The following is a 13274-nucleotide window of genomic DNA, read 5'->3' as shown; positions in this document are numbered from 1 at the left end:
CCTTGACTTGCTAGTTTGGTTCTAGACGGCTCAAAGGTGTTGCTGTGTTTCCGTTCCATTTGTTCTTTTTGTTTATCTTCCGTATGAAATTTTGTTGCGTGTGTCAACAGTTGTCCCACACATTGTCCACATTATGCTTTGTAGCTTGACACCAACTTACAGTACTTTGCTCTGGCTATCTCAGCATACCAGGCGAAAAAGAGAAAAAGAACAAAAAAAAACCCTCAGCTAGCCACCCTCCCCTTTAACACCGTTAGCCTCTTCATAACACAGACAGGCTTAAACTGAAGCACTGTGATTAAGCTGAACCCAACCACAGCTGGACAATTACCTGACAACTAACCTTTTCTGGAGCCACTTAAGGATGTAAGGACCCCTGAGAACTGTTGTTTTTCTGAGAGGAAACAGCTCTTGACAGCAATGAGCCTGGGAAGAGGCTAGCAATGAGCTAGTATCATCAGAATCAGAATCAGAATCAGAATGAGCTTTATTGCCAGGTATGTTTACACATACGAGGAATTTGTTTTTGTGACAGAAGCTCCACAGTACAACAGAATGACAGCGACAGAACATAAAACACATAATAAAAGAATAAAAAAATACAAATAAGTAGATAGTGAATGACAATATACAAATTGACAATTGTAGGCAGGTATATTACAAAATGCAGTTTTGTATGTACATGTGTATTATGTGCAAAATTTAAGTGTATACTAAGTATGTGTGTTAGATAAATAAGTGTATGTGCATATAAATATAAAGTGTAGTGTGTTCGCAGTTATTATCAGCAACATAGGTGAGATTATTTAATTCCACCCACAGCATCAGTGTTGAAGGGCTTTTCTGGACAGAGCATAAGGGCATTAGGATTTATTTGTATTAAATATTTGTATTTGTGTTGTAGTAATAATTATAAATGTGTGCTTTCAGTGGAGGGACAGTTAATAATTCTGAGAAGAGACTAAGAACGCGAACCTGAATTAGTATGTCTTGTGGCAAACATGCAAATGAATTGGATTAATGTATTCATAGCAAAAATATATATATATCTTTTCAAACTAGACACAATCAAATTGTGTTTGGTACCTTGCATACACCTTGCATTTGACTGTGTCTAGTTAAAAAAGGCAAAAAGTTATACATTTCTAGTATGTAATAGCAAACAAAGTAATGCATTTGAAAATATTCAAACCTAAATGGGGTGATATAATATGTGTAACTTGTTTATGAGATGAATTAAGCCAGTCATGCTCGAGTGACCCTTACCTGAATTGACCATTCAAGATGTAATTCCTTACTGTTAAATATTGCAGTCAGAACATTTCTAAACTAAAGATTTGGAACCACCACTTGACTGAGTATCCCCATCAGCTCTAACTTTACACTTTGTTTTGTTTTTGCTCCACACAGTCTCTTATCCTCTGCCCAGGCCTGCAACATCACAACAACATTTATAGGTAATATTTGTTAGGGTACTCAACTGCGGTGTTTAAATATATTATCCATATATTCAACTACTGCACAGAAACTGTTGCTTGGTAAGATGATGTTGTAAACATCGAGGAGGGCACTCACTCCTGTGATTGGCCGAGGCATCACATAACCTGCACAGCAAGACAGTCGGTCATTACCAATCCATTCTGAGCTGTGAGTGGGGGATGTAAGTATTCAAGAGGTATGGCTTTGTTCAAGTGGAGCGTAAGCTTTCTCCTGGGGTTAATGCCCACTGTGAATGTGGCTGTCAGAGTCGAGCTTCTCCCTGGTTTACACTCGTGAGGCAAAGTCAGGGGTTATTTGCTGCTATTTTTACAAGAAACGGGTTGATTTGTCTTAGGCCATTACCGTCTATTATGGCCAGGAGTCTCCGGGAAGGAGGTGGGAAGCAGCAAACGCTGGCATTCTGCCTAAAGAGAAATCAATGAAACAAATTAATCCTTCGCAGGCCACACTGACACAGTAATCCATCATTCAGGGGTGCTTTTACACACCGAATCAGGGAGCCAGGGCTGAGGGAGAGAGCCCCAAGGGATTGCTTGCTCGCATACACACAGGCACGCACATCCACACAAGGCAAGACATGAACAGTCTGGTGGCACCCGCCACACAGCTGCAATCCTGCAGCCCGAAGTCTAACGGGAAAGAGATGAAAGACGCAGCATTTATAATGGTCATTGCATGGGACGTGTTTTAAGGTCACGCCATAGTTGACTGTCTGTGGTGTTTACTGTTTCTTGATTATAGCTGACACCACCTAAAAGCTAGTAAAGATGTCACTGACAGACATTGTACATGAAGGAGAACTAAAATGTTGAGAAAGAATACAACAGAGGGAGAGTGTGCATAGGCTTTGAGATTTCTTTTCCACCCACCACATCATGTGGTATCACATTGTTCAGAAGGCCACACATTTACTCACATTGTTCCAGTGATTAGGCAGTGTAATGCCTCTCTTCCAGTTTACTGAAGCAGGGCAAGTGTCAGCACCAACAAAAATAAGGGAAATGACAGGGGGACGCATAATTATAACAACATAGAAAGATTAATGGTATATATAACCTCAACTTCCAGCCCCAAATCTTTAAAGCAACTCAAAAAATATAAATAAATAAATCATGTTGTGTGCAAATGTGGAATAGTGGAGTAACCAACCATAAAAAGAACATCTTCATTGCACATGATAGGGTCATGTGATCTGCTCTGGGAATCAACTCCGTCCTTTGAGAGCTGTACACAATAATATTCCAGATAAAGCATATGATTTCAGATAAAGGGAAACATAGGAAATGAGAAACAGTAGGGGAACAAATATGCATACGCACATACTCCAAAATAATTTATTTAGAGGCATTCAGATAAGTCAAACTTCAACACTGGTCAGATCATAAACATGTTACATTCCATACAGTAAAAAAAAAACACATAGAGGAATGCATTATACATTACATTGTAGCACTTTATTTTACAGTCCTGTTCCTCATGTACATACTATGTACTTATTATAGCAATTCCAATAACTATGTAATAACTAGGTACTAACCCTGAACCTACCCCTAAACCTAAACCTACCCCCTGTAGTTACCTTGTGTTACCAGGACTTTCTTAGATAAATACACTGTAAGTGCACTATAACTACATGTTAGTACACGTACTGTGCTGCTATGCAGAAAAACCTCACAGAGTTGTGAACATAACTCCAGCCCTTCCAAGTAATGAGGAGATGCCACTTACCCTAATATTTTTTTTTTTATTATTATTATTTTTTTTTTTTTTTTGATAGATACTAGGAATGTGGGGATACTAGGAATGTGGGGATATTTCAGAACAATAGGAAATAGGGTCAAAAACATTAAATATATAACCAATGAATATACTGTGATGTGTATATGTGATTCCATGTTAATTCACCACTGCTCGTGAAGCTGAAAACATACTATTGTAAAATCTTATGTTTCACCAAAGCTCTAATGTTTGTGATCCGGAGAGAATGTTCTGTCGCAAACCACTATAATCATTTCAAAACAGAAAACACATGGTTTAAAATCAAATAAATTCAGAAAATCAGGAACATATGTTGACTGGTGAGTAGTTTATTTCATCAGTCAATGGATAATAGCTCAATAAACACATATATGGTTTATTGATAGGGTTTACTGATAGGCAGATAGGGTTAACTGCATATGTTGTAAGTGATAAACCTGTCCATGACACTTTCATGGCTGTTTACATGACTGTGTTATTGGAAATAAAATGTTATAATACAGTAAAATATTATGCCTTTTATTGCATTCATGCATCTTAATAAACAAATGGATCTCACATGTATGACATCTCACAAAATGATGTTTACGAGCATTGCAATATGATGACTAAATCGATTTATATGGGTTGTTTTGTTCACTGTCCCATATTTTCCTGTGATTAGTTATACTGAAGTAAATAAATAAATTTATAAAAATGTCAACACATAACCTAACAAATGGGTTCCATGTTGTACAATAAATGTACTGGTTTTATTCAAGCAAAAAATATTTTGTAATTTGACTGAATTAGCCTAACTCCAAAATAGCATATGGTCAGGAAAGGAATAAATAGCTAGAAATGGTTTTCATATTTTACAAAAAATAAAACTATGACTAGCTTAAAGAGTTTCTCCACCCCAAAATGAAAATTTAGTCATTAATCACTTGCCCCCATGTCGTTCCAAACCCGTAAAAGCTTAGTTCATCTTCGGAACACAATTTAAGATATTTTATGACTGTCCCATTAACTGCCAAGTAAATTACACTGTCAAGGTCCAGAAAAGTATGAAAGACATCATCAGAATAATCCATCTGCCATCAGTGGTTCAACCATAATGTTAACTAGAAACTAAAGAAAACAAAAATAATGACTTTATTCAACAATTCATCTCCTTTGTGTCTCTTTGCATCACCTTAGCACCATTTTGGAGAATATGAGCTGAACGCAGGCAGCATACGCTCTTCTGTGTCAGCCGCGCTGCACGGATGAACTGTTTTCTTTCCAATCGAAGTGCAAATACACACAGAAAACATATTCTTGTGTCTCAGCTGACACAGAGGAGTGTACGCTGCCTGTATTCAGTGGATATTCCCCAAAATGGCACTATGCTGATACAGAGAGACAGAGGAGACGATTTGTTGAACAAAGTCATTATTTTTGTTTTATTCGCATACAGAAATTCGCATACAGAAATGTTATGGTTGAACCACTTATGGCAGATGGACTATTCTGACGATGGTTTTCATGCTTTTCTGGACCTTGACAGTGTAATTTACTTGGCAGTTAATAGGACAGTCACAAGCCTCCCGGTTTTCATCCAAAGTATCTTAAATTGTGTTCTGAAGACGAACAAAGCTTTTACAGGTTTGGAACGACACGGGGGTAAGTGATTAATGACAAAACATTTAATTCGGGGCGGAGTAACCCTTTAAAAATTATACTGTTTGGAAAAAAACTGTTTTGGTTACATAGATTATATAACCAAATTATAATTAATGATCTATATTAGTTTCCTTTTCATACAATGAATAATTAAGAAAAATGTAAAATGTGTAAGTTTACATTATTCGTCAGTCTCTCTCTGTGATCTTTCTTTATACTATATCTTTCTGCTCTGTTTTGCAATCCTTCCTTTCCCTCTTGTCTTTTGCTTATATGATGTGGCTAATTTTGTGCTCAGAGGTCAGGGAGTTTACTGCCGACTGGAATTTAAGATCTGCAGGATGTTCAATTCGCTGAAGGAAAACATACACAGCTTTCCATGCAGGAAGTCCCCCACTAACTGCTGTCCTAACCATGGGGTGGAGAGAGTGCCACAGCTGTCTGTATTCGGTCCTCTTTCACTTTTGAAAACATGCCGTTGCTCTGAATTTTAAATAAGAGCTCTGGTAACCTGCCTATATTTATCAAAAGCTGATGTTTTATGAGGTGAAGAGGAATGTTTAAGAATGATGGCTGCATTATTTTCCTTTGCAGACAGATAGAACTGATAGGGACACTCGTGTACAGTACAAGAGAGTGAGGTTTTTACATTCTACAGGTGTAGGTGTGCTTATCAATAAGAATAATCAAACCACTTGCATGCGTCTTTCCACCTAAAGCCTGCGGACATCTCTGTAGCTGCCTGTCTTTGAGAATCTGAAAAAGAAAGAGAAAAAGATTATGCTTATTGAGAGTGTGCAACTGTCTTATTAAGCGGAAAGTTCAAAGAGCATCTGAGGTTATGTGTATATTGCCTTCATGAAGTGATTGCAAGGAAATGAAGACACACAGACAAGGAGTGAATTCCTCAGTGATAATACAACTAGGCTATCAATCACTAAACTCCCTGACAAAGAAATATTTGATAAATAAATATTCTGATGAAGAGGGAAAAAGGAGTGACAAAAGAGAGACTATGGAAAATACAGGGACACATTATTATTTGGTGGCCAAACTGCCTTATCTTCCATATTTTATTGCCTTTGACAAGGAAGTAGACATGATATTAACAGTGTTCAAAACATCATATTTAGTCTCTAGTTTATTTGTCAAAAACAAGATGATAGAAATAATAAGGAAACTTTTTGCTTAGTAACAAGAAAAATGCCATGCAGCCAAATAATACAGTAAGTGCTGCTTTTGTCCAGAATCCTGATTCAGGTTTTATTGTTTAAATCCATAGCAGAAGGTCTGTCATAATGTTGAACACATGACTGGGGGATACTGGGAGTGAGACTAAACAGATACAAGTATGATATGCATTGTTTACATAGATACATAGTTTTACATAGATACACTACACCACACCCTAAACAATTAGTTCTGTAGTTCATTCATTATGATTATTAAATCAAACATAATACATCTTCAGCAGATCTAGAGTCTGATGACTGAAGGGAAACATGCAAGTTACTTCTGATGCTTCATTACATTATGTAGATGATGTGAGTATATCAAGCTATTGTTGATATTGTTCACATTTTGAATTTGAACACAGCTGAACCAAACCGGTCACATGATGTATCATGGTGTAGAAGACAATTTCAGTCATAACTCTTGACATAACATTGAAGTACATGGATGTTCTCTGCTCCTCAAAATATACAAATGTGTATATCGACATGATGTAAAACTGTAAAAGCAGTTATCATGTTTATTAATTAAAATAGTAGTGAAATGATGCACAAGATAATGGCACACAGTACTATGAGTCAGTAACTGTAGTAACACTTTACAATACAGCTCCATTAGTTAATGCTATGTATTAACTAACATGAACAAACAATGAACAATACATTTATTACAGTATTTATTCATATTTGTTAATGGTAGTTAATGTAAAAAATGGTTGGTCATTGTAAGTTCATGTTAATTAACAACAAGCACAACTTTTGATTTTAAATGCATTTGTAAACATTTAAATTAACATTAACTAAGATACGGTAAATGTTGTAGAGGTATTGTTCATGCTTACTCTGTGTTAACTAAAGTAGCTAACTAATGTTAACTAATGAACCTTATTGTAAAGTGTTACCCAATCTGCTAGTAGGCCTATTGTAAATGTGACTATAAATATAAATAGCCCTAATGTGACTAAGTACCCAGCAAAGTGAAAACTCACAACCCAAATTCAATTACCGTAAAACTGTTGCTTAAACCTTTTTTTTTTTTCTTCACCATTTTGACTTACAAGGCAAAGCAGAGGGTACGCTATTTTCTCTGATACTGTAAAATGTTGATACTTGAAGCTGTATGTTTGGAGAGGAGGGAGATTAGATTTTTGTCATTTAAAGTTTACTTTAGGGAGTGCGTTAATCTCTGTTTATAAAAACAATACATGGTATGAGTTCTTAGTAGACATGAGTGAGTTATTTGTTCCTTATGGTCTCTTCTCACACATTCACATGTCACTTCTATGACTTCACCTCTGACACCTCAACAAATACCTGATATTTGTATGTGTTTCTGACTGTGTGTTTGGTTTATATATCATGATTAAAGTAATATTAATACCATTTTTTTCTGTACATAAAACTGTTTTATAAATTATCAACATAAAGTTATATTGATATTTATGTTGGGAAAAGTCAGACATTAGGTCTCTTTATCTGTACATTAAGACCCTTTTTAAAGCAATTAATCTCTTGTCTTCCAGTGTGGATGTGCCTAAAACAAACAAAATTCCAATTAAATTCCTGCTGCAGGTCAGTTTAAACAGACCAATATGAACATGCTATGTGACTCTCAACCACACACAACAAAAGCTCTTTCCCTCAAATACAGTGGCTTATCTTCACTCTGCTTTCCTAAGAATTCATCCGCTCGTGTTAAAGCTGCAGTAGGTAACTTTTGTAAAAATGTATTTTTTTTTTATTTTTTTTTACATATTTGTGAAACCTGTCATTATGTCCTCACAGTAGAATATGAGACAGATAATCTGTGAAAAAATCAAGCTCCTCTGGCTCCTCCCAGTGGTTCTATTGCCATTTGCAGAAATTCGCCGCTCCCAGTACGAAACAACCAATCAGAGCTGCAGTTCGTAACTTTTTTTGTGTTCAAAATTTACAAAATGTATATAATAAGCGAGTACACCATGAATCCATTTTCCAAACTGTGTTTTTAGCCTGTCATGAATCACTAGGGTGCACCTATAATAAGTGTTTATATCCGGACTATTTTAGATTGCTTCGGGGGCACCGCGGCGGAGTAACCCAGTACCTTTGTGATTCTTCATAGACATAAACAGAGAAGTAGCTCTGGCTACAATGTTCTTCCGCAAGACGCAAGCAGTTCTGTTTATTAACCGCTAGAGCGTCAAAAGTTACAGACTGCAGCTTTAAACTGTGCATATTTGCTGCTTATATGGCTTTGCTATTGCTCGGACATACATATAACCTTAACATAATGCAATGGCAACAGGTTTAAACAGATAAAAGTAGTGTGAATATTTAGTTTCTGTGCAATCTCTGTAGGATTATGAATGATATGGAATGTGGGATACTTTGGATACTTTTTTTTTATATAGGGAAGTACTGAATTCCTGCAGAAATTAAATTAACCCCTTGTTTCCTAAAACAAAAAGGCCTAGTGGTGAATACCTTGTAATAACAAAGTTTAACTAATATGTGTGGATTGATGTATTTATGAAATATTATTAGTTTTTTTTATGATAATATATATCTTAAAGGGTTAGTTCATCCAAAAATTATGTCATTAATAACTCACCCTTATGCTGTTCCAAATATGTAAGACCTCCTTTTATCTTTGGAACACAGTTTAAGATATTTTAGATTTAGTCCAAGAGCTCTCAGTCCCTCCATTAAACTGTGTGTACGGTATACTGTCCATGTCCAGAAAGGTAAGAAAAACATCATCAAAGTAGTCCATGTGACATCAGAGGGTCCATTGGAATTTTTTGAAGCATAACTATAAGTACATGTAAGTAGGCTACACGTACTGTAAAATAAAGTGCAACCCATTATTTTTTATTATTAGGCATATTATTATTAACCTATTAAGGTTATTTTTATTATTAAATTACATTAAAGAATTGCATGTATTAGCGTGACGCACTGATGATAATATTTACGCTATTAGCTTACTCTTCATTTAATTTTTTTATTTTTTTTATTTATGTTTTTATTTATTTTTACAGGTTTAATAATTTATATAATGAATTATAAGCCTATAATTAAAATTATTAACACTGCAGTCATCAATTAAAATGAAGAGCGGCTTTTTTACATTCACCGATTTTCAAAAACCAACTGTTTAACACGAAATACCTTTATTGTCAAGTTTTTCACTATAGCCAACGGCCACAAGAGAAATGTTAAGGAAATAATTTAGGACCGTTATATACTGTTATCAGCAAATGTTCAAGTAGTTGCATCTCTCCTTGTCTCAGAGAATGTGCGCCGTTAAAGAGCTCCGTCAGTTTTTATTTTTTTTCTATCTCTATGACTTGCTTGTATTGCTTTACATCCCCCCCCCCCCCCCCCATGCTGCCATTGCGATTATGCTAACTTCACAGATGTTAATGAAAATGATCTTAAGATTAATTTATTTATTTGCTTATAAAAATATTTTAGTAGCACATGTTATCTTCTGACATTTATAGTCATCAGAAGTAATGTCTAAGTTAAGTAGGTCTAAACTCTAAAGTAGCCTAAGCCTGCATGTAAATTTGGGCCTATCACGTGACATGCGGACACCATTGAGTAAGCTGCTTTGGCATTTAGTGATGTATTCAACCACCTTTTTGTTCTCGGGAAGCAATGTACACAATGACTTTTTAATAATATTATATATAGTTTATTAAATGCCCTCTTGATTCTGATGAACTGGAAACAAAGAGAAGGTCCTTCGAAAAAAGCTCTCACTATGAACGCTTTTATTGATGCATCAGAGAAAACGTGCCTTCCTAATTACGTGCACCTGACGTACTACTTCCGCTTCCTTATGCCCTTGTGGATATATCTTTATCATTTATCCCCCCCCATATGTTTGCTCAAACTAATTAAATAACACAGAGACACATCGACACCTAGTTTTACTGTCGTTACAAATATTTATTTTTAATAAATTATTTTCAGACGTTAATAAGTCTTGTCTGTGTTGTTAAATTAATGCCTTTCGCCTATAGGCCTATGTCAGACTTGTCAGAAAATGGATCTTGCTCATTTAAGATTTGCTGACAACATACGTTATGTGTGCTTTAGTGTCACTGTTGTGGTTTTCATGAGTTTTGAGAAAATTCCAAAAGCTTAAAGTAGTCTAATTATTATGGCTCTGGCTTGTTTTAACTGCTAACGGATTTATGATCTTGGTCTCTGAGACCATCCAAGGCAATTAGCACATAAGCTCTAAATAGATGATGGTTTGTGAGCAATAAAGCCATTACCTCCAGCATAAATTGACAGTTACTCTAACTAAACTCCTACCAAGCTAACTAGAAAGAAAATTCCCCCCATTGTGGACAATTACAGTCACCGCTATTTCATTATTAATTCGCAAATAGTTTTGTGGGCTCTCAAAAATCTATAAGCTGTAAAAATAACAATATTTTTCTACCTGTTTTTCTTGATCCCCAGTGACGGCCACCTTAATCAGGCAATCAACAGAGCCCCACACTGGCAGTTAGATGATTCGACCATTTCTGTGCATTTGAAGTAAGGTCAAGTTTAAGAAACTCTATAATAATCTATTATTAGATAAACAGATCAACTATTTTTCTTAAAAAAAAAAAAGAAAGAAAAGAAAAAAAATAAAGAAAATAATCTGCAGAGCTAAAGTTGGTCATATGTCGCAAAATGTAAATTGGCTAGACATAATGTTTCTTATGACGCCTACAGGCAAAATTAAGAACAATCTTCCAACTCTTAAAAACCCAAATGTGCCAAAAGCATGATGGGAGCGTTTAGGCCTTTAATATAATAGACAACTTGGGGGAGGGGGGAGCGTTTGAGGGATTTTGTGCAACATTAATGAGCACGTCTTTTTAAAAGCCCATGCAGTAATATTAAGTGGCGTGGTTTAAGATATTTTCGACATCTCTCCTTACTACCCTTTCCATTAAGAGCGATTAGATGATGTCCATTGAAAGTTGCTGATCCATAGAGAAAATGGCAGTGGATAAAAGACGATTTCAAGTGACCTTCTCGTCCCTTTCACACCAGCCCGATCCCCCAAATAGTTTAGGGATCAAACTGAACAAAAGCCCCCTCCTCTTCCCTTTCAACTCACTACTACTCAAAGTGACAAAAACCCACCATCGCATTAGAGAGGCGCGCAATGTGTTTAAAATTGTGAGATTATTAGAGACAGCAGGATATATCTATAACCAAGAACATATCTCTGCCTTGACATGAAATTTGTTTTCTTCAATACAACAATAATAACGGATATTCTTAAGAATACACCAAAGCGCTCCAAACTGTTTATCACATTTAATGTCTCCGCAAATGTGTATTTAAAAGTGTTGTGTTTATTGCAAGGTAGAGATCATCTACTTTACTGACAGTTTTAATATATTGCTTGTTGATGACTTTTTTGTTGACTCAGTATTTTTACAAGTATATTTTTGTCCTGTTTAGTTGCTATTTATACCTGCCTATATATTTAAACATATGTAAACATACGACAATTGTATGCGATTAAAATTGATTAATATTAAAATTGAAATAAAATGTAATAAAAAAAAAAATATATATTCAAACTGAGCTCATTGCAGGCCTGGTAACAGCACAGACATTTCAGGCATGTCTTCAATCTAAATTATCCAGTCATTGTATAAGTTTAGCTTTATCGTGCTAAACCCTTTAATGAAAATTGCGTTTATTTTTGTACCAGTAAAGAATAAAAAATAAAAACGTAAATAGCTAAACATTTTATAAATATTTTGTTTTCATTGGTTCTTTAGTTAAATGTAGCTCCAGAGGTGTCTTATAAAACGAGGGAAGGAAAATATTTCATCCCTGCTGTGTTCTTAGACTTTATACCATCTAACCCGAGCGTATTTACATTCGTGCTCACTTGGCAGGAGGTCCGCCATTGGGATTTTATTACCCGAGCAGCTCTTAGGGAGCATGTTAGACTAGATTGTATATGTTGTTTATTTGATATTTTAACTAGGTTGCACGGTCATTAATAAATATAACTCCATATTACAAATTGCATGAGGTGCTTTGAAACGATTGATTGTATTATTATTATTATTATTATTATTATTATTATTATTATTATTGTGATTGTGATTTTATCACACATAATTACATATCATAAAGTGGCATCTCATGAACCATCATTCATTTAAAAAAGGTAACATAGCTTGGTGATCACAGTATTATCCAATAAATTAGATAATTTAATTTATTATTATTATTTTATAATGCTAATTATCCCTCATAATGTCATGTGAAACATTGCAATTAACTTTTTGAACATTGTCTTGCACTTCATTTTATTTACTTTCTATCAATAAATCCTTCATTACAGGATTACAACTCATGAGAAACATTTTTATGAGTAATTTGCATTCCTTCTAGAATGAACTCACAACAAGGCCTAACACACACACACAAATATGATCCCAAAAAAAGATTTTCTTTCTTTCAGCATATTTTTTGCTTCTACTCAAAACTGTTTAAATGTTTCTGTAGCTCCCCTCAGTCTTACTTTATTCTGAACAGGTCTGTTGTAGCTTCCTTTAAATCCGTTGGCATTATCACTTCTTAGACAAACAGACGGCTATCGATCTTTCCATTACGAGATCATACAAGACGAATAACACAGGTGAAAAGGCGTTTCTTAAAGCTCCGCATCACTACAACGTTCTTCTTCTTCTTTAAAGATTAAGTAGGCTAGTGAAAGTGATCGATAGAATTCCGTCCACCGATCTCCCCGTGTTTTGTTATTTGTATTTCTCTCACCTGACAGTCTCACGTTCTTAATTTTATACTGTTTTTGAGATTTATACACGTTTACGTAGCCTACATTGCGAGTTTTTTATAGCCTATGAATTTCAACTCATACTGGAATTGCAGAAAGTGATAAAAGTACTTGCCTTTCAAGTATGGAACAAACTGAGAAACTGCCGATCCCAAGTAATACCCATCAGTCGCAGGACGAGCGCACTTTGAATGTCCAAGTGTCCACTTTACCATTTATTCAGAGCTGTTTTCATGCGTGCCTAGTGTTCCCATTCGCTGTCCCTCTCCCTCTCTCCCCTCTCGCTCTCTTCCCTATCTGTGGAGTAAAACCTTGATGGTAGT

At 35.3% G+C, this 13274-nt stretch overlaps 1 long non-coding RNA gene across 6 annotated transcripts; it reads right to left on the bottom strand.

The window, feature by feature from the left end:
- Positions 1-469: 469 nt before the first annotated feature.
- On the bottom strand, positions 470-10826 carry LOC127999070 (uncharacterized). 6 transcript variants are annotated; one of them, XR_008171920.1, is made up of 5 exons: positions 10576-10824; positions 2650-5658; positions 2417-2460; positions 1989-2129; positions 470-1904 (listed from the first exon to the last, which is right to left on the bottom strand). It is a non-coding gene; the product is annotated as an uncharacterized LOC127999070 (long non-coding RNA). The 6 variants fall into 6 exon arrangements; XR_008171914.1 differs by having other exon boundaries at positions 2417-5658; positions 10576-10826; XR_008171908.1 differs by having other exon boundaries at positions 1989-2460; positions 10576-10826.
- Positions 10827-13274: the final 2448 nt, after the last annotated feature.

This window comes from Carassius gibelio, chromosome A5, assembly GCF_023724105.1.
Source record: "Carassius gibelio isolate Cgi1373 ecotype wild population from Czech Republic chromosome A5, carGib1.2-hapl.c, whole genome shotgun sequence".
In the NCBI taxonomy this organism is placed as follows: domain Eukaryota; kingdom Metazoa; phylum Chordata; class Actinopteri; order Cypriniformes; family Cyprinidae; genus Carassius; species Carassius gibelio.
Note: the sequence above shows the minus strand (reverse complement) of the source record. Positions and strands in the feature narration are given on the sequence as shown.